At 43.6% G+C, this 20,620-nt stretch overlaps 18 non-coding genes across 18 annotated transcripts; all 18 read left to right on the top strand.

Moving 5' to 3' along the window:
- The first annotated feature begins 277 nt into the window (after positions 1-277).
- Positions 278-396, top strand: LOC136735386 (5S ribosomal RNA). Its single transcript, XR_010810995.1, has one exon. It is a non-coding gene; the product is annotated as a 5S ribosomal RNA (ribosomal RNA).
- A 1,065-nt stretch (positions 397-1,461) lies between these two features.
- On the top strand, positions 1,462-1,580 carry LOC136735416 (5S ribosomal RNA). Its single transcript, XR_010811025.1, has one exon. It is a non-coding gene; the product is annotated as a 5S ribosomal RNA (ribosomal RNA).
- A 1,066-nt stretch (positions 1,581-2,646) lies between these two features.
- On the top strand, positions 2,647-2,765 carry LOC136735343 (5S ribosomal RNA). Its single transcript, XR_010810960.1, has one exon. It is a non-coding gene; the product is annotated as a 5S ribosomal RNA (ribosomal RNA).
- Positions 2,766-3,831: 1,066 nt separating this feature from the next.
- On the top strand, positions 3,832-3,950 carry LOC136735374 (5S ribosomal RNA). The gene has a single exon (XR_010810985.1). It is a non-coding gene; the product is annotated as a 5S ribosomal RNA (ribosomal RNA).
- A 1,055-nt stretch (positions 3,951-5,005) lies between these two features.
- On the top strand, positions 5,006-5,124 carry LOC136735981 (5S ribosomal RNA). Its single transcript, XR_010811508.1, has one exon. It is a non-coding gene; the product is annotated as a 5S ribosomal RNA (ribosomal RNA).
- Positions 5,125-6,181: 1,057 nt separating this feature from the next.
- Positions 6,182-6,300, top strand: LOC136735406 (5S ribosomal RNA). The gene has a single exon (XR_010811015.1). It is a non-coding gene; the product is annotated as a 5S ribosomal RNA (ribosomal RNA).
- A 1,066-nt stretch (positions 6,301-7,366) lies between these two features.
- LOC136735405 (5S ribosomal RNA) lies at positions 7,367-7,485 on the top strand. Its single transcript, XR_010811014.1, has one exon. It is a non-coding gene; the product is annotated as a 5S ribosomal RNA (ribosomal RNA).
- A 1,066-nt stretch (positions 7,486-8,551) lies between these two features.
- Positions 8,552-8,670, top strand: LOC136735188 (5S ribosomal RNA). Its single transcript, XR_010810809.1, has one exon. It is a non-coding gene; the product is annotated as a 5S ribosomal RNA (ribosomal RNA).
- Positions 8,671-9,726: 1,056 nt separating this feature from the next.
- LOC136735354 (5S ribosomal RNA) lies at positions 9,727-9,845 on the top strand. The gene has a single exon (XR_010810968.1). It is a non-coding gene; the product is annotated as a 5S ribosomal RNA (ribosomal RNA).
- Positions 9,846-10,911: 1,066 nt separating this feature from the next.
- On the top strand, positions 10,912-11,030 carry LOC136735284 (5S ribosomal RNA). Its single transcript, XR_010810901.1, has one exon. It is a non-coding gene; the product is annotated as a 5S ribosomal RNA (ribosomal RNA).
- Positions 11,031-12,095: 1,065 nt separating this feature from the next.
- Positions 12,096-12,214, top strand: LOC136735218 (5S ribosomal RNA). Its single transcript, XR_010810838.1, has one exon. It is a non-coding gene; the product is annotated as a 5S ribosomal RNA (ribosomal RNA).
- A 1,055-nt stretch (positions 12,215-13,269) lies between these two features.
- On the top strand, positions 13,270-13,388 carry LOC136735547 (5S ribosomal RNA). The gene has a single exon (XR_010811084.1). It is a non-coding gene; the product is annotated as a 5S ribosomal RNA (ribosomal RNA).
- A 1,066-nt stretch (positions 13,389-14,454) lies between these two features.
- LOC136735436 (5S ribosomal RNA) lies at positions 14,455-14,573 on the top strand. Its single transcript, XR_010811039.1, has one exon. It is a non-coding gene; the product is annotated as a 5S ribosomal RNA (ribosomal RNA).
- Positions 14,574-15,631: 1,058 nt separating this feature from the next.
- On the top strand, positions 15,632-15,750 carry LOC136735424 (5S ribosomal RNA). Its single transcript, XR_010811033.1, has one exon. It is a non-coding gene; the product is annotated as a 5S ribosomal RNA (ribosomal RNA).
- A 1,055-nt stretch (positions 15,751-16,805) lies between these two features.
- Positions 16,806-16,924, top strand: LOC136735413 (5S ribosomal RNA). Its single transcript, XR_010811022.1, has one exon. It is a non-coding gene; the product is annotated as a 5S ribosomal RNA (ribosomal RNA).
- Positions 16,925-17,990: 1,066 nt separating this feature from the next.
- Positions 17,991-18,109, top strand: LOC136735811 (5S ribosomal RNA). Its single transcript, XR_010811338.1, has one exon. It is a non-coding gene; the product is annotated as a 5S ribosomal RNA (ribosomal RNA).
- A 1,050-nt stretch (positions 18,110-19,159) lies between these two features.
- On the top strand, positions 19,160-19,278 carry LOC136735999 (5S ribosomal RNA). Its single transcript, XR_010811525.1, has one exon. It is a non-coding gene; the product is annotated as a 5S ribosomal RNA (ribosomal RNA).
- Positions 19,279-20,344: 1,066 nt separating this feature from the next.
- On the top strand, positions 20,345-20,463 carry LOC136735402 (5S ribosomal RNA). The gene has a single exon (XR_010811011.1). It is a non-coding gene; the product is annotated as a 5S ribosomal RNA (ribosomal RNA).
- Positions 20,464-20,620: the final 157 nt, after the last annotated feature.

Below are 20,620 nucleotides of genomic sequence, written 5' to 3'. Positions count from 1 at the left end.
AGATTGCGCTTGACTGGCGTGTCAGGCACTCAATTACAGCTGTTTTATCAAGCCAATGTGTTCGTTTTGTAAAATATAGTTCCGGTCTGGTGTGGCACCCCAGCTAACGCACAACGTTGCCACAACGTTGCCACAACGTGGCGTGTTAGCAGGGACTGTCTGCGGCGCGCTGGTGTGTCCCGGGCTTTAGAGTAGAGAGACAGTTCAACTGTAAGTATGAACGGCAGAAACGGATATTGCCTTCCCTTTAAGTAGAGCGTCAGGGACAGCCTCACTGGCTTGCGGCCATACTAGCCTGAATACGCCCGATCTCGTCCGATCTCGGAAGCTAAGCAGGCTCGGGCCTGCTCAGTACTTGGGTTGGAGACCGCCTGGGAATACCAGGTGCTGTAAGCTTCTGCACCTTTTAATAAACCAGAGGGCGACAAATCACGAGTTTTAACTTTGGATACACACAATTTCATAATTATTTCAGATTTTACTTCCCCAAATACACAGGCATACAATAGATCTTGTTCTCCAACGTAAACGGTCCCTAGTAACTAGGGTACATTCGTCAATAAATTGAGCATCATGGCTAGAAGTGACTAAATGTTGCCTAATCTTTCTCATCAAGAAATGACACAATTACAGCAACAAAAAAGGAACTCCACCGCACAAAGTTCAGTGCTCACAAGGAGCATCATTCAACACACACGGTTCCATTCCCATTCATGCAAACCACGAAAGTGTAAAACTTGGGAACGTACTTGTGAGTAAAGATAACATTCAATCTCATTCAAGGCACGCATGTGAATGCAACGGGATGAAATTACTGAAATGATGCCTGCCCTCGAACTGTGATGATGGACTACCCGACTCGCCAATAATATTGGGTTCTGGTGTATTGAAATACAGGAGCTGCTGGATTTGTGTGTTTTCTTACCCCTCACCATAGTTTGTCAAATGTTTAAACAACTGAACTTATATTCAAGGTTTGTTTCTCTTCATATGTTTTACTGGTTTACATTTGTCTCAGCATCCTGTTGAATGATTCTTGTGCTTTCAAAACAAAATGACAACAGGATGAATGCACACACTTGAAAATACAATACATGCAATGTTATGCATCATAGTGATGCAACCTCCTTTCAGTTTCATACTGCATGTCAATTGAAATCCTTACTGAAATGCACACCTTCTCAAGATTGCGCTTGACTGGCATGTCAGGCACTCAATTACAGCTGTATTATCAAGACAATGTGTTCGTTTTGTAAAATATAGTTCCGGTCTGGTGTGGCACCCCAGCTAACGCACAACGTTGCCACAATGTTGCCACAACGTGGCGTGTTAGCAGGGACTGTCTGCGGCGCGCTGGTGTGTCCCGGGCTTTAGAGTAGAGAGACAGTTCAACTGTAAGTATGAACGGCAGAAACGGATATTGCCTTCCCTTTAAGTAGAGCGTCAGGGACAGCATTCCTGGCTTACGGCCATACTAGTCTGAATACGCCCGATCTCGTCCGATCTCGGAAGCTAAGCAGGCTCGTTCCTGGTCAGTACTTGCATGGGAGACCGCCTGGGAATACCAGGTGCTGTAAGCTTTTGCATCTTTTACACACCAGAGGGCGACAAATCACGAGTTTTAACTTTGGATACACGCAATTTCATCATTATTTCAGATTTTACTTCCCCAAATACACAGGCATACAATAGATCTTGTTCTCCAACGTAAACGGTCCCTAGTAACTAGGGTACATTCGTAAATAAATTGAGCATCATGGCTAGAAGTGACTAAATGTTGCCTAATCTTTCTCATCGAGAAATGACACAATTACAGCAACACAAAAAGGAACTCCACCGGACAAAGTTCAGTGCTCACAAGGAGCCTCATTCAACACACACGGTTCCATTCCCATTCATGCAAAGCACGAAAGTGTAAAACTTGGGAACATACTTGAGAGCAAAGATCACATTCAATCTCATTCAAGGCACGGATGTGAATGCAACGGGATGAAATTACTGAAATGATGCCTGCCCTCGAACTGTGATGATGGACTACCCGACTCGCCAATAATATTGGGTTCTGGTGTATTGAAATACAGGAGCTGCTGGATTTGTGTGTTTTCTTACCCCCTCACCATAGTTTGTCAAATGTTTAAACAACTGAACTTATATTCAAGGTTTGTTTCTCTTCATATGTTTTACTGGTTTACATTTGTCTCAGCAACCTGTTGAATGATTCTTCTGCTTTCAAAACAAAATGACAACAGGATGAATGCACACACTTGAAAATACAATACATGCAATGTTATGCATCATAGTGATGCAACCTCCTTTCAGTTTCATACTGCATGTCAATTGAAATCCTTACTGAAATGCACACCTTCTCAAGATTGCGCTTGACTGGCGTGTCAGGCACTCAATTACAGCTGTTTTATCAAGACAATGTGTTCGTTTTGTAATATATAGTTCCGGTCTGGTGTGGCACCCCAGCTAACGCACAACGTTGCCACAATGTTGCCACAACGTGGCGTGTTAGCAGGGACTGTCTGCGGCGCGCTGGTGTGTCCCGGGCTTTAGAGTAGAGAGACAGTTCAACTGTAAGTATGAACGGCAGAAACGGATATTGCCTTCCCTTTAAGTAGAGCGTCAGGGACAGCCTCCCTGGCTTACAGCCATACTAGCCTGAATACGCCCGATCTCGTCCGATCTCGGAAGCCAAGCAGGCTCGGGCCTGGTCAGTACTTGGATGGTAGACCGCCTGGAAATACCAGGTGCTGTAAGCTTTTGCACCTTTTACACACCAGAGGGCGACAAATCACGAGTTTTAACTTTTGAAACACACAATTTCATCATTATTTCAGATTTGACTTCCCCAAATACACAGGCATACAATAGATCTTGTTCTCCAACGTAAACGGTCCCTAGTAACTAGGGTACATTCGTAAATAAATTGAGCATCATGGCTAGAAGTGACTAAATGTTGCCTAATCTTTCTCATCGAGAAATGACACAATTACAGCAACACAAAAAGGAACTCCACCGGACAAAGTTCAGTGCTCACAAGGAGCCTCATTCAACACACACGGTTCCATTCCCATTCATGCAAAGCACGAAAGTGTAAAACTTGGGAACATACTTGAGAGCAAAGATCACATTCAATCTCATTCAAGGCATGGATGTGAATGCAACGGGATGAAATTACTGAAATAATGCCTGCCCTCGAACTGTGATGATGGACTACCCGACTCGCCAATAATATTGGGTTCCGGTGTATTGAACTACAGGAGCTGCTGGATTTGTGTGTTTTCTTACCCCCTCACCATAGTTTGTCAAATGTTTAAACAACTGAACTTATATTCAAGGTTTGTTTCTCTTCATATGTTTTACTGGTTTACATTTGTCTCAGCAACCTGTTGAATGATTCTTGTGCTTTCAAAACAAAATGACAACAGGATGAATGCACACACTTGAAAATACAATACATGCAATGTTATGCATCATAGTGATGCAACCTCCTTTCAGTTTCATACTGCATGTCAATTGAAATCCTTACTGAAATGCACACCATCTCAAGATTGCGCTTGACTGGCAAGTCAGGCACTCAATTACAGCTGTTTTATCAAGACAATGTGTTCGTTTTGTAAAATATAGTTCCGGTCTGGTGTGGCACCCCAGCTAACGCACAACGTTGCCACAACGTTGCCACAACGTGGCGTGTTAGCAGGGACTGTCTGCGGCGCGCTGGTGTGTCCCGGGCTTTAGAGTAGAGAGACAGTTCAACTGTAAGTATGATCGGCAGAAACGGATATTGCCTTCCCTTTAAGTAGAGCGTCAAGGACAGCCTCCCTGGCTTACGGCCATACTAGCCTGAATACGCCCGATCTCGACCGATCTCGGAAGCCAGGCAGGCTCGGGCCTGGTCAGTACTTGGATGGGAGACCGCCTGGGAATACCAGGTGCTGTAAGCTTTTGCACCTTTTACACACCAGAGGGCGACAAATCACGAGTTTTAACTTTGGATACACACAATTTCATCATTATTTCAGATTTTACTTCCCCAAATACACAGGCATACAATAGATCTTGTTCTCCAATGTAAACGGTCCCTAGTAACTAGGGTACATTCGTAAATTAATTGAGCATCATGGCTAGAAGTGACTCAATGTTGCCTAATCTTTCTCATCAAGAAATGACACAATTACAGCAACACAAAAAGGAACTCCACCGCACAAAGTTCAGTGCTCACAAGGAGACTCATTCAACACACACGTTTCCATTCCCATTCATGCAAAGCACGAAAGTGTAAAACTTGGGAACATACTTGAGAGCAAAGATCACATTCAATCTCATTCAAGGCACGCATGTGAATGCAACGGGATGAAATTACTGAAATGATGCCTGCCCTCGAACTGTGATGATGGACTACCCGACTCGCCAATAATATTGGGTTCTGGTGTATTGAAATACAGGAGCTGCTGGATTTGTGTGTTTTCTTACCCCCTCACCATAGTTTGTCAAATGTTTAAACAACTGAACTTATATTCAAGGTTTGTTTCTCTTCATATGTTTTACTGGTTTACATTTGTCTCAGAAACCTGTTGAATGATTCTTCTGCTTTCAAAACAAAATGACAACAGGATGAATGCACACACTTGAAAATACAATACATGCAATGTTATGCATCATAGTGATGCAACCTCCTTTCAGTTTCATACTGCATGTCAATTGAAATCCTTACTGAAATGCACACCTTCTCAAGATTGCGCTTGACTGGCGTGTCAGGCTCTCGATTACAGCTGTTTTATCAAGACAATGTGTTCGTTTTGTAAAATATAGTTCCGGTCTGGTGTGGCACCCCAGCTAACGCACAACGTTGCCACAACGTGGCGTGTTAGCAGGGACTGTCTGCGGCGCGCTGGTGTGTCCCGGGCTTTAGAGTAGAGAGACAGTTCAACTGTAAGTATGAACGGCAGAAACGGATATTGCCTTCCCTTTAAGTAGAGCGTCAGGAACAGCCTCCCTGGCTTATGGCCATACTAGCCTGAATACGCCCGATCTCGTCCGATCTCGGAAGCCAAGCAGGCTCGGGCCTGGTCAGTACTTGGATGGGAGACCGCCTGGGAATACCAGGTGCTGTAAGCTTTTGCACACCAGAGGGCGACAAATCACGAGTTTTAACTTTGGATACACGCAATTTCATCATTATTTCAGATTTGACTTCCCCAAATACACAGGCATACAATAGATCTTGTTCTCCAACGTAAACGGTCCCTAGTAACTAGGGTACATTCGTAAATAAATTGAGCATCATGGCTAGAAGTGACTAAATGTTGCCTAATCTTTCTCATCGAGAAATGACACAATTACAGCAACACAAAAAGGAACTCCACCGGACAAAGTTCAGTGCTCACAAGGAGCCTCATTCAACACACACGGTTCCATTCCCATTCATGCAAAGCACGAAAGTGTAAAACTTGGGAACATACTTGAGAGCAAAGATCACATTCAATCTCATTCAAGGCACGGATGTGAATGCAACGGGATGAAATTACTGAAATGATGCCTGCCCTCGAACTGTGATGATGGACTACCCGACTCGCCAATAATATTGGGTTCTGGTGTATTGAAATACAGGAGCTGCTGGATTTGTGTGTTTTCTTACCCCCTCACCATAGTTTGTCAAATGTTTAAACAACTGAACTTATATTCAAGGTTTGTTTCTCTTCATATGTTTTACTGGTTTACATTTGTCTCAGCAACCTGTTGAATGATTCTTCTGCTTTCAAAACAAAATGACAACAGGATGAATGCACACACTTGAAAATACAATACATGCAATGTTATGCATCATAGTGATGCAACCTCCTTTCAGTTTCATACTGCATGTCAATTGAAATCCTTACTGAAATGCACACCTTCTCAAGATTGCGCTTGACTGGCGTGTCAGGCACTCAATTACAGCTGTTTTATCAAGACAATGTGTTCGTTTTGTAATATATAGTTCCGGTCTGGTGTGGCACCCCAGCTAACGCACAACGTTGCCACAATGTTGCCACAACGTGGCGTGTTAGCAGGGACTGTCTGCGGCGCGCTGGTGTGTCCCGGGCTTTAGAGTAGAGAGACAGTTCAACTGTAAGTATGAACGGCAGAATCGGATATTGCCTTCCCTTTAAGTAGAGCGTCAGGGACAGCCTCCCTCGCTTACAGCCATACTAGCCTGAATACGCCCGATCTCGACCGATCTCGGAAGCCAAGCAGGCTCGGGCCTGGTCAGTACTTGGATGGTAGACCGCCTGGAAATACCAGGTGCTGTAAGCTTTTGCACCTTTTACACACCAGAGGGCGACAAATCACGAGTCTTAACTTTTGATACACACAATTTCATCATTATTTCAGATTTGACTTCCCCAAATACACAGGCATACAATAGATCTTGTTCTCCAACGTAAACGGTCCCTAGTAACTAGGGTACATTCGTAAATAAATTGAGCATCATGGCTAGAAGTGACTAAATGTTGCCTAATCTTTCTCATCGAGAAATGACACAATTACAGCAACACAAAAAGGAACTCCACCGGACAAAGTTCAGTGCTCACAAGGAGCCTCATTCAACACACACGGTTCCATTCCCATTCATGCAAAGCACGAAAGTGTAAAACTTGGGAACATACTTGAGAGCAAAGATCACATTCAATCTCATTCAAGGCACGGATGTGAATGCAACGGGATGAAATTACTGAAATGATGCCTGCCCTCGAACTGTGATGATGGACTACCCGACTCGCCAATAATATTGGGTTCTGGTGTATTGAAATACAGGAGCTGCTGGATTTGTGTGTTTTCTTACCCCCTCACCATAGTTTGTCAAATGTTTAAACAACTGAACTTATATTCAAGGTTTGTTTCTCTTCATATGTTTTACTGGTTTACATTTGTCTCAGCAACCTGTTGAATGATTCTTCTGCTTTCAAAACAAAATGACAACAGGATGAATGCACACACTTGAAAATACAATACATGCAATGTTATGCATCATAGTGATGCAACCTCCTTTCAGTTTCATACTGCATGTCAATTGAAATCCTTACTGAAATGCACACCTTCTCAAGATTGCGCTTGACTGGCGTGTCAGGCACTCAATTACAGCTGTTTTATCAAGACAATGTGTTCGTTTTGTAATATATAGTTCCGGTCTGGTGTGGCACCCCAGCTAACGCACAACGTTGCCACAATGTTGCCACAACGTGGCGTGTTAGCAGGGACTGTCTGCGGCGCGCTGGTGTGTCCCGGGCTTTAGAGTAGAGAGACAGTTCAACTGTAAGTATGAACGGCAGAATCGGATATTGCCTTCCCTTTAAGTAGAGCGTCAGGGACAGCCTCCCTCGCTTACAGCCATACTAGCCTGAATACGCCCGATCTCGACCGATCTCGGAAGCCAAGCAGGCTCGGGCCTGGTCAGTACTTGGATGGTAGACCGCCTGGAAATACCAGGTGCTGTAAGCTTTTGCACCTTTTACACACCAGAGGGCGACAAATCACGAGTCTTAACTTTTGATACACACAATTTCATCATTATTTCAGATTTGACTTCCCCAAATACACAGGCATACAATAGATCTTGTTCTCCAACGTAAACGGTCCCTAGTAACTAGGGTACATTCGTAAATAAATTGAGCATCATGGCTAGAAGTGACTAAATGTTGCCTAATCTTTCTCATCGAGAAATGACACAATTACAGCAACACAAAAAGGAACTCCACCGGACAAAGTTCAGTGCTCACAAGGAGCCTCATTCAACACACACGGTTCCATTCCCATTCATGCAAAGCACAAAAGTGTAAAACTTGGGAACATACTTGAGAGCAAAGATCACATTCAATCTCATTCAAGGCACGGATGTGAATGCAACGGGATGAAATTACTGAAATGATGCCTGCCCTCGAACTGTGATGATGGACTACCCGACTCGCCAATAATATTGGGTTCCGGTGTATTGAAATACAGGAGCTGCTGGATTTGTGTGTTTTCTTACCCCCTCACCATAGTTTGTCAATTGTTTAAACAACTGAACTTATATTCAAGGTTTGTTTCTCTTCATATGTTTTACTGGTTTACATTTGTCTCAGCAACCTGTTGAATGATTCTTGTGCTTTCATAACAAAATGACAACAGGATGAATGCACACACTTGAAAATACAATACATGCAATGTTATGCATCATAGTGATGCAACCTCCTTTCAGTTTCATACTGCATGTCAATTGAAATCCTTACTGAAATGCACACCATCTCAAGATTGCGCTTGACTGGCAAGTCAGGCACTCAATTACAGCTGTTTTATCAAGACAATGTGTTCGTTTTGTAAAATATAGTTCCGGTCTGGTGTGGCACCCCAGCTAACGCACAACGTTGCCACAACGTTGCCACAACGTGGCGTGTTAGCAGGGACTGTCTGCAGCGCGCTGGTGTGTCCCGGGCTTTAGAGTAGAGAGACAGTTCAACTGTAAGTATGAACGGCAGAAACGGATATTGCCTTCCCTTTAAGTAGAGCGTCAGGGACAGCCTCCCTGGCTTACGGCCATACTAGCCTGAATACGCCCGATCTCGTCCGATCTCGGAAGCCAAGCAGGCTCGGGTCTGGTCAGTACTTGGATGGGAGACCGCCTGGGAATACCAGGTGCTGTAAGCTTCTGCACCTTTTTCACACCAGAGGGCGACAAATCACGAGTTTTAACTTTGGATACACACAATTTCATCATTATTTCAGATTTTACTTCCCCAAATACACAGGCATACAATAGATCTTGTTCTCCAACGTAAACGGTCCCTAGTAACTAGGGTACATTCGTAAATAAATTGAGCATCATGGCTAGAAGTGACTAAATGTTGCCTAATCTTTCTCATCGAGTAATGACACAATTACAGCAACACAAAAAGGAACTCCACCGGACAAAGTTCAGTGCTCACAAGGAGCCTCATTCAACACACACGGTTCCATTCCCATTCATGCAAAGCACGAAAGTGTAAAACTTGGGAACATACTTGAGAGCAAAGATCACATTCAATCTCATTCAAGGCACGGATGTGAATGCAACGGGATGAAATTACTGAAATGATGCCTGCCCTCGAGCTGTGATGATGGACTACCCGACTCGCCAATAATATTGGGTTCTGGTGTATTGAAATACAGGAGCTGCTGGATTTGTGTGTTTTATTACCCCCTCACCATAGTTTGTCAAATGTTTAAACAACTGAACTTATATTCAAGGTTTGTTTCTCTTCATATGTTTTACTGGTTTACATTTGTCTCAGCAACCTGTTGAATGATTCTTCTGCTTTCAAAACAAAATGACAACAGGATGAATGCACACACTTGAAAATACAATACATGCAATGTTATGCATCATAGTGATGCAACCTCCTTTCAGTTTCATACTGCATGTCAATTGAAATCCTTACTGAAATGCACACCTTCTCAAGATTGCGCTTGACTGGCGTGTCAGGCACTCAATTACAGCTGTTTTATCAAGACAATGTGTTTTTTTTTGTAAAATATAGTTCCGGTCTGGTGTGGCACCCCAGCTAACGCACAACGTTGCCACAACATGGCGTGTTAGCAGGGACTGTCTGCGGCGCGCTGCTGTGTCCCGGGCTTTAGAGTAGAGAGACAGTTCAACTGTAAGTATGAACGGCAGAAACGGATATTGCCTTCCCTTTAAGTAGAGCATCAGGGACAGCCTCCCTGGCTTACGGCCATACTAGCCTGAATACGCCCGATCTCGTCCGATCTCGGAAACCAAGCAGGCTCGGGCCTGGTCGGTACTTGGATGGGGGACCGCCTGGGAATACCAGGTGCTGTAAGCTTTTGCACCTTTTACACACCAGAGGGCGACAAATCACGAGTTTTAACTTTGGATACACACAATTTCATCATTATTTCAGATTTTACTTCCCCAAATACACAGGCATACAATAGATCTTGTTCTCCAACGTAAACGGTCCCTAGTAACTAGGGTACATTCGTAAATAAATTGAGCATCATGGCTAGAAGTGACTAAATGTTGCCTAATCTTTCTCATCAAGAAATGACACAATTACAGCAACACAAAAAGGAACTCCACCGGACAAAGTTCAGTGCTCACAAGGAGCCTCATTCAACACACACGGTTCCATTCCCATTCATGCAAAGCACGAAAGTGTAAAACTTGGGAACATACTTGAGAGCAAAGATCACATTCAATCTCATTCAAGGCACGGATGTGAATGCAACGGGATGAAATTACTGAAATGATGCCTGCCCTCGAACTGTGATGATGGACTACCCGACTCACCAATAATATTGGCTTCTGGTGTATTGAAGTACAGGAGCTGCTGGATTTGTGTGTTTTCTTACCCCCTCACCATAGTTTGTCAAATGTTTAAACAACTGAACTTATATTCAAGGTTTGTTTCTCTTCATATGTTTTACTGGTTTACATTTGTCTCAGCAACCTGTTGAATGATTCTTCTGCTTTCAAAACAAAATGACAACAGGATGAATGCACACACTTGAAAATACAATACATGCAATGTTATGCATCATAGTGATGCAACCTCCTTTCAGTTTCATACTGCATGTCAATTGAAATCCTTACTGAAATGTACACCTTCTCAAGATTGCGCTTGACTGGCGTGTCAGGCACTCAATTACAGCTGTTTTATCAAGACAATGTGTTCGTTTTGTAAAATATAGTTCCGGTCTGGTGTGGCACCCCAGCTAACGCACAACGTTGCCACAACGTTGCCACAACGTGGCGTGTTAGCAGGGACTGTCTTTTCTTCGCCGGTGTGTCCCGGACTTTAGAGTAGAGAGACAGTTCAACTGCAAGTATGAGCGGCAGAAACGGATATTGCCTTCCCTTTAAGTAGTGCGTCAGGGACAGCCTCTCTGGCTTACGGCCATACTAGCCTGAATACGCCCGATCTCGTCCGATCTCAGAAGCTAAGCAGGCTCTGGCCTGGTTAGTACTTGGATGGGAGACTGCCTGGGAATACCAGGTGCTGTAAGCTTTTGCATCTTTTACACACCAGAGGGCGACAAATCACGAGTTTTAACTTTGGATACACGCAATTTCATCATTATTTCAGATTTTACTTCCCCAAATACACAGGCATACAATAGATCTTGTTCTCCAACGTAAACGGTCCCTAGTAACTAGCGTACATTCGTAAATAAATTGAGCATCATGGCTAGAAGTGACTAAATGTTGCCTAATCTTTCTCATCAAGAAATGACACAATTACAGCAACACAAAAAGGAACTCCACTGGACAAAGTTCAGTGCTCACAAGGAGCTTCATTCAACACACACGGTTCCATTCCCATTCATGCAAAGCATGAAAGTGTAAAACTTGGAAATATACTTGAGAGTAAAGATCACATTCAATCTCATTCAAGGCACGGATGTGAATGCAACGGGATGAAATTACTGAAATGATGCCTGCCCTCGAACTGTGATGATGGACTGCCCGACTCGCCAATAATATTGGGTTTTGGTGTATTGAAATACAGGAGCTGCTGGATTTGTGTGTTTTCTTACCCCCTCACCATAGTTTGTCAAATGTTTAAACAACTGAACTTATATTCAAGGTTTGTTTCTCTTCATATGTTTTACTGGTTAAATTTGTCTCAGCAACCTGTTGAATGATTCTTCTGCTTTCAAATTAAAATGACAACAGGATGAATGCACACACATGAAAATACAATACATGCAATGTTATGCATCATAGTGATGCAACCTCCTTTCAGTTTCATACTGCATGTCAATTGAAATCCTTACTGAAATGCACACCTTCTCAAGATTGCGCTTGACTGGCGTGTCAGGCACTCAATTACAGCTGTTTTATCAAGACAATGTGTTCGTTTTGTAAAATATAGTTCCGGTCTGGTGTGGCACCCCAGCTAACGCACAACGTTGCCACAATGTTGCCACAACGTGGCGTGTTAGCAGGGACTGTCTGCGGCGCGCTGGTGTGTCCCGGGCTTTAGAGTAGAGAGACAGTTCAACTGTAAGTATGAACGGCAGAAACGGATATTGCCTTCCCTTTAAGTAGAGCGTCAGGGACAGCCTTCCTGGCTTACGGCCATACTAGCCTGAATACGCCCGATCTCGTCCGATCTCGGAAGCTAAGCAGGCTTGGGCCTGGTCAGTACTTGGATGGGAGACTGCCTGGAAATACCAGGTGCTGTAAGCTTTTGCATCTTTTACACACCAGAGGGCGACAAATCACGAGTTTTAACTTTGGATACACGCAATTTCATCATTATTTCAGATTTGACTTCCCCAAATACACAGGCATACAATAGATCTTGTTCTCCAACGTAAACGGTCCCTAGTAACTAGGGTACATTCGTAAATAAATTGAGCATCATGGCTAGAAGTGACTAAATGTTGCCTAATCTTTCTCATCGAGAAATGACACAATTACAGCAACACAAAAAGGAACTCCACCGGACAAAGTTCAGTGCTCACAAGGAGCTTCATTCAACACATACGGTTCCATTCCCATTCATGCAAAGCACGAAAGTGTAAAACTTGGGAACATACTTGAGAGCAAAGATCACATTCAATCTCATTCAAGGCACGGATGTGAATGCAACGGGATGAAATTACTGAAATTATGCCTGCCCTCGAACTGTGATGATGGACTACCCGACTCGCCAATAATATTGGGTTCTGGTGTATTGAAGTACAGGAGCTGCTGGATTTGTGTGTTTTCTTACCCCCTCACCATAGTTTGTCAAATGTTTAAACAACTGAACTTATATTCAAGGTTTGTTTCTCTTCATATGTTTTACTGGTTTACATTTGTCTCAGCAACCTGTTGAATGATTCTTCTGCTTTCAAAACAAAATGACAACAGGATGAATGCACACACTTGAAAATACAATACATGCAATGTTATGCATCATAGTGATGCAACCTCCTTTCAGTTTCATACTGCATGTCAATTGAAATCCTTACTGAAATGCACACCTTCTCAAGATTGCGCTTGACTGGCGTGTCAGGCACTCAATTACAGCTGTTTTATCAAGACAATGTGTTCGTTTTGTAATATATAGTTCCGGTCTGGTGTGGCACCCCAGCTAACGCACAACGTTGCCACAACGTTTCGTGTTAGCAGGGACTGTCTGCGGCGCGCTGGTGTGTCCCGGACTTTAGAGTAGAGAGACAGTTCAATTGCAAGTATGAGCGGCAGAAACGGATATTGCCTTCCCTTTAAGTAGAGCGTCAGGGACAGCCTCTCTGGCTTACGGCCATACTAGCCTGAATACGCCCGATCTCATCCGATCTCGGAAGCTAAGCAGGCTCGGGCCTGGTCAGTACTTGGATGGGAGACCGCCTGGGAATACCAGGTGCTGTAAGCTTTTGCATCTTTTACACACCAGAGGGCGACAAATCACGAGTTTTAACTTTGGATACACGCAATTTCATCATTATTTCAGATTTGACTTCCCCAAATACACAGGCATACAATAGATCTTGTTCTCCAACGTAAACGGTCCCTAGTAACTAGTGTACATTCGTAAATAAATTGAGCATCATGGCTAGAAGTGACTAAATGTTGCCTAATCTTTCTCATCGAGAAATGACACAATTACAGCAACACAAAAAGGAACTCCACCGGACAAAGTTCAGTGCTCACAAGGAGCCTCATTCAACACACACGGTTCCATTCCCATTCATGCAAAGCACGAAAGTGTAAAACTTGGGACAATACTTGAGAGCAAAGATCACATTCAATCTCATTCAAGGCACGGATGTGAATGCAACGGGATGAAATTACTGAAATGATGCCTGCCCTCGAACTGTGATGATGGACTACCCGACTCGCCAATAATATTGGGTTCTGGTGTATTGAAATACAGGAGCTGCTGGATTTGTTTGTTTTCTTACCCCCTCACCATAGTTTGTCAAATGTTTAAACAACTGAACTTATATTCAAGGTTTGTTTCTCTTCATATGTTTTACTGGTTTACATTTGTCTCAGCAACCTGTTGAATGATTCTTCTGCTTTCAAAACAAAATGACAACAGGATGAATGCACACACTTGAAAATACAATACATGCAATGTTATGCATCATAGTGATGCAACCTCCTTTCAGTTTCATACTGCATGTCAATTGAAATCCTTACTGAAATGCACACCTTCTCAAGATTGCGCTTGACTGGCGTGTCAGGCACTCAATTACAGCTGTTTTATCAAGACAATGTGTTCGTTTTGTAATATATAGTTCCGGTCTGGTGTGGCACCCCAGCTAACGCACAACGTTGCCACAATGTTGCCACAACGTGGCGTGTTAGCAGGGACTATCTGCGGCGCGCTGCTGTGTCCCGGGCTTTAGAGTAGAGAGACAGTTCAACTGTAAGTATGAACGGCAGAAACGGATATTGCCTTCCCTTTAAGTAGAGCGTCAGGGACAGCCTTTCTGGCTTACGGCCATACTAGCCTGAATACGCCCGATCTCGTCCGATCTCGGAAGCTAAGCAGGCTCGGGCCTGGTCAGTACTTGGATGGGAGACCGCCTGGGAATACCAGGTGCTGTAAGCTTTTGCATCTTTTACACACCAGAGGGCGACAAATCACGAGTTTTAACTTTGGATACACGCAATTTCATCATTATTTCAGATTTGACTTCCCCAAATACACAGGCATACAATAGATCTTGTTCTCCAACGTAAACGGTCCCTAGTAACTAGGGTACATTCATAAATAAATTGAGCATCATGGCTAGAAGTGACTAAATGTTGCCTAATCTTTCTCATCGAGAAATGACACAATTACAGCAACACAAAAAGGAACTCCACCGGACAAAGTTCAGTGCTCACAAGGAGCCTCATTCAACACACACGGTTCCATTCCCATTCATGCAAAGCACGAAAGTGTAAAACTTGGGAACATACTTGAGAGCAAAGATCACATTCAATCTCATTCAAGGCACGGATGTGAATGCAACGGGATGAAATTACTGAAATGATGCCTGCCCTCGAACTGTGATGATGGACTACCCGACTCGCCAATAATATTGGGTTCTGGTGTATTGAAATACAGGAGCTGCTGGATTTGTGTGTTTTCTTACCCCCTCACCATAGTTTGTCAAATGTTTAAACAACTGAACTTATATTCAAGGTTTGTTTCTCTTCATATGTTTTACTGGTTTACATTTGTCTCAGCAACCTCAGCAAAAATGATTCTTCTACTTTCAAAACAAAATGACAACAGGATGAATGCACACACTTGAAAATACAATACATGCAATGTTATGCATCATAGTGATGCAACCTCCTTTCAGTTTCATACTGCATGTCAATTGAAATCCTTACTGAAATGCACACCTTCTCAAGATTGCGCTTGACTGGCGTGTCAGGCACTCAATTACAGCTGTTTTATCAAGACAATGTGTTCGTTTTGTAATATATAGTTCCGCTCTGGTGTGGCACCCCAGCTAACGCACAACGTTGCCACAACGTTTCGTGTTAGCAGGGACTGTCTGCGGCGCGCTGGTGTGTCCCGGACTTTAGAGTAGAGAGACAGTTCAACTGCAAGTATGAGCGGCAGAAACGGATATTGCCTTCCCTTTAAGTAGAGCGTCAGGGACAGCCTCCCTGGCTTACGGCCATACTAGCCTGAATACGCCCGATCTCGTCCGATCTCGGAAGCTAAGCAGGCTCGGGCCTGGTCAGTACTTGGATGGGAGACCGCCTGGGAATACCAGGTGCTGTAAGCTTTTGCATCTTTTACACACCAGAGGGCGACAAATCACGAGTTTTAACTTTGGATACACGCAATTTCATCATTATTTCAGATTTGACTTCCCCAAATACACAGGCATACAATAGATCTTGTTCTCCAACGTAAACGGTCCCTAGTAACTAGTGTACATTCGTAAATAAATTGAGCATCATGGCTAGAAGTGACTAAATGTTGCCTAATCTTTCTCATCGAGAAATGACACAATTACAGCAACACAAAAAGGAACTCCACCGGACAAAGTTCAGTGCTCACAAGGAGCCTCATTCAACACACACGGTTCCATTCCCATTCATGCAAAGCACGAAAGTGTAAAACTTGGGAACATACTTGAGAGCAAAGATCACATTCAATCTCATTCAAGGCACGGATGTGAATGCAACGGGATGAAATTACTGAAATGATGCCTGCCCTCGAACTGTGATGATGGACTACCCGACTCGCCAATAATATTGGGTTCTGGTGTATTGAAATACAGGAGCTGCTGGATTTGTGTGTTTTCTTACCCCCTCACCATAGTTTGTCAAATGTTTAAACAACTGAACTTATATTCAAGGTTTGTTTCTCTTCATATGTTTTACTGGTTTACATTTGTCTCAGCAACCTGTTGAATGATTCTTCTGCTTTCAAAACAAAATGACAACAGGATGAATGCACACACTTGAAAATACAATACATGCAATGTTATGCATCATAGTGATGCAACCTCCTTTCAGTTTCATACTGCATGTCAATTGAAATCCTTACTGAAATGCACACCTTCTCAAGATTGCGCTTGACTGGCGTGTCAGGCACTCAATTACAGCTGTTTTATCAAGACAATGTGTTCGTTTTGTAATATATAGTTCCGGTCTGGTGTGGCACCCCAGCTAACGCACAACGTTGCCACAACGTTTCGTGTTAGCAGGGACTGTCTGCGGCGCGCTGGTGTGTCCCGGACTTTAGAGTAGAGAGACAGTTCAACTGCAAGTATGAGCGGCAGAAACGGATATTGCCTTCCCTTTAAGTAGAGCGTCAGGGACAGCCTCCCTGGCTTACGGCCATACTAGCCTGAATACGCCCGATCTCGTCCGATCTCGGAAGCTAAGCAGGCTCGGGCCTGGTCAGTACTTGGATGGGAGACCGCCTGGGAATACCAGGTGCTGTAAGCTTTTGCATCTTTTACACACCAGAGGGCGACAAATCACGAGTTTTAACTTTGGATACTCGCAATTTCATCATTATTTCAGATTTGACTTCCCCAAATACACAGGCATACAATAGATCTTGTTCTCCAACGTAAACGGTCCCTAGTAACTAGGGTACATTCGTAAATAAATTGAGCATCATGGCTAGAAGTGACTAAATGTTGCCTAATCTTTCTCATCGAGAAATTACACAATTACAGCAACACAAAAAGGAACTCCACCGGACAAAGTTCAGTGCTCACAAGGAGCCTCATTCAACACACACGGTTCCATTCCCATTCATGCAAAGCACGAAAGTGTAAAACTTGGGAACATACTTGAGAGCAAAGATCACATTCAATCTCATTCAAGGCACGGATGTGAATGCAACGGGATGAAATTACTGAAATGATGCCTGCCCTCGAACTGTGATGATGGACTACCCGACTCGCCAATAATATTGGCTTCTGGTGTATTGAAATACAGGAGCTGCTGGATTTGTGTCATTTCTTACCCCCTCACCATAGTTTGTCAAATGTTTAAACAACTGAACTTATATTCAAGGTTTGTTTCTCTTCATATGTTTTACTGGTTTACATTTGTCTCAGCAACCTGTTGAATGATTCTTCTGCTTTCAAAACAAAATGACAACAGGATGAATGCACACACTTGAAAATACAATACATGCAATGTTATGCATCATAGTGATGCAACCTCCTTTCAGTTTCATACTGCATGTCAATTGAAATCCTTACTGAAATGCACACCTTCTCAAGATTGCGCTTGACTGGCGTGTCAGGCACTCAATTACAGCTGTTTTATCAAGACAATGTGTTCGTTTTGTAATATATAGTTCCGGTCTGGTGTGGCACCCCAGCTAACGCACAACGTTGCCACAATGTTGCCACAACGTGGCGTGTTAGCAGGGACTGTCTGCGGCGCGCTGGTGTGTCCCGGGCTTTAGAGTAGAGAGACAGTTCAACTGTAAGTATGAACGGCAGAAACGGATATTGCCTTCCCTTTAAGTAGAGCGTCAGGGACAGCCTCCCTGGCTTACGGCCATACTAGCCTGAATACGCCCGATCTCGTCCGATCTCGGAAGCCAAGCAGGCTCGGGCCTGGTCAGTACTTGGATGGGAGACCGCCTGGGAATACCAGGTGCTGTAAGCTTTTGCATCTTTTACACACCAGAGGGCGACAAATCACGAGTTTTAACTTTGGATACACGCAATTTCATCATTATTTCAGATTTGACTTCCCCAAATACACAGGCATACAATAGATCTTGTTCTCCAACGTAAACGGTCCCTAGTAACTAGGGTACATTCGTAAATAAATTGAGCATCATGGCTAGAAGTGACTAAATGTTGCCTAATCTTTCTCATCGAGAAATGACACAATTACAGCAACACAAAAAGGAACTCCACCGGACAAAGTTCAGTGCTCACAAGGAGCCTCATTCAACACACACGGTTCCATTCCCATTCATGCAAAGCACGAAAGTGTAAAACTTGGGAACATACTTGAGAGCAAAGATCACATTCAATCTCATTCAAGGCACGGATGTGAATGCAACGGGATGAAATTACTGAAATGATGCCTGCCCTCGAACTGTGATGATGGACTACCCGACTCGCCAATAATATTGGGTTCTGGTGTATTGAAATACAGGAGCTGCTGGATTTGTGTGTTTTCTTACCCCCTCACCATAGTTTGTCAAATGTTTAAACAACTGAACTTATATTCAAGGTTTGTTTCTCTTCATATGTTTTACTGGTTTACATTTGTCTCAGCAACCTGTTGAATGATTCTTCTGCTTTCAAAACAAAATGACAACAGGATGAATGCACACACTTGAAAATACAATACATGCAATGTTATGCATCATAGTGATGCAACCTCCTTTCAGTTTCATACTGCATGTCAATTGAAATCCTTACTGAAATGCACACCTTCTCAAGATTGCGCTTGAATGGCGTGTCAGGCACTCAATTACAGCTGTTTTATCAAGACAATGTGTTCGTTTTGTAATACATAGGTCTGGTGTGGCACCCCAGCTAACGCACAACGTTGCCACAACGTTTCGTGTTAGCAGGGACTGTCTGCGGCGTGCTGGTGTGTCCCGGACTTTAGAGTAGAGAGACAGTTCAACTGTAAGTATGAGCGGCAGAAACGGATATTGCCTTCCCTTTAAGTAGAGCGTCAGGGACAGCCTCCCTGGCTTACGGCCATACTAGCCTGAATACGCCCGATCTCGTCCGATCTCGGAAACTAAGCAGGCTCGGGCCTGGTCAGTACTTGGATGGGAGACCGCCTGGGAATACCAGGTGCTGTAAGCTTTTGCATCTTTTACACACCAGAGGGCGACAAATCACGAGTTTTAACTTTGGATACACGCAATTTCATCATTATTTCAGATTTGACTTCCCCAAATACACAGGCATACAATAGATCTTGTTCTCCAATGTAAACGGTCCCTAGTAACTAGGGTACATTCGTAAATAAATTGAGCATCATGGCTAGAAGTGACTAAATGTTGCCTAATCTTTCTCATCGAGAAATGACACAATTACAGCAACACAAAAAGGAACTCCACCGGACAAAGTTCAGTGCTCACAAGGAGCCTCATTCAACACACACGGTTCCATTCCCATTCATGCAAAGCACGAAAGTGTAAAACTTGGGAACATACTTGAGAGCAAAGATCACATTCAATCTCATTCAAGGCACGGATGTGAATGCAACGGGATGAAATTACTGAAATGATGCCTGCCCTCGAACTGTGATGATGGACTACCCGACTCGCCAATAATATTGGGTTCTGGTGTATTGAAATACAGGAGCTGCTGGATTTGTGTGTTTTCTTACCCCCTCACCATAGTTTGTCAAATGTTTAAACAACTGAACTTATATTCAAGGTTTGTTTCTCTTCATATGTTTTACTGGTTTACATTTGTCTCAGCAACCTGTTGAATGATTCTTCTGCTTTCAAAACAAAATGACAACAGGATGAATGCACACACTTGTAAAAACAATACATGCAATGTTATGCATCATAGTGATGCAACCTCCTTTCAGTTTCATACTGCATGTCAATTGAAATCCTTACTGAAATGCACACCTTCTCAAGATTGCGCTTGACTGGCGTGTCAGGCACTCAATTACAGCTGTTTTATCAAGACAATGTGTTCGTTTTGTAATATATAGTTCCGGTCTGGTGTGGCACCCCAGCTAACGCACAACGTTGCCACAATGTTGCCACAACGTGGCGTGTTAGCAGGGACTGTCTGCGGCGCGCTGGTGTGTCCCGGGCTTTAGAGTAGAGAGACAGTTCAACTGTAAGTATGAACGGCAGAAACGGATATTGCCTTCCCTTTAAGTAGAGCGTCAGGGACAGCATTCCTAGCTTACGGCCATACTAGCCTGAATACGCCCGATCTCGTCCGATCTCGGAAGCTAAGCAGGCTCGGGCCTGGTCAGTACTTGGATGGGAGACCGCCTGGGAATACCAGGTGCTGTAAGCTTTTGCATCTTTTACACACCAGAGGGCGACATATCACGAGTTTTAACTTTGGATACACGCAATTTCATCATTATTTCAGATTTGACTTCCCCAAATACACAGGCATACAATAGATCTTGTTCTCCAATGTAAACGGTCCCTAGTAACTAGGGTACATT

This window comes from Amia ocellicauda, unplaced genomic scaffold (genome assembly GCF_036373705.1).
Source record: "Amia ocellicauda isolate fAmiCal2 unplaced genomic scaffold, fAmiCal2.hap1 HAP1_SCAFFOLD_41, whole genome shotgun sequence".
Lineage (NCBI taxonomy): Eukaryota > Metazoa > Chordata > Actinopteri > Amiiformes > Amiidae > Amia > Amia ocellicauda.
Note: the sequence above shows the minus strand (reverse complement) of the source record. Positions and strands in the feature narration are given on the sequence as shown.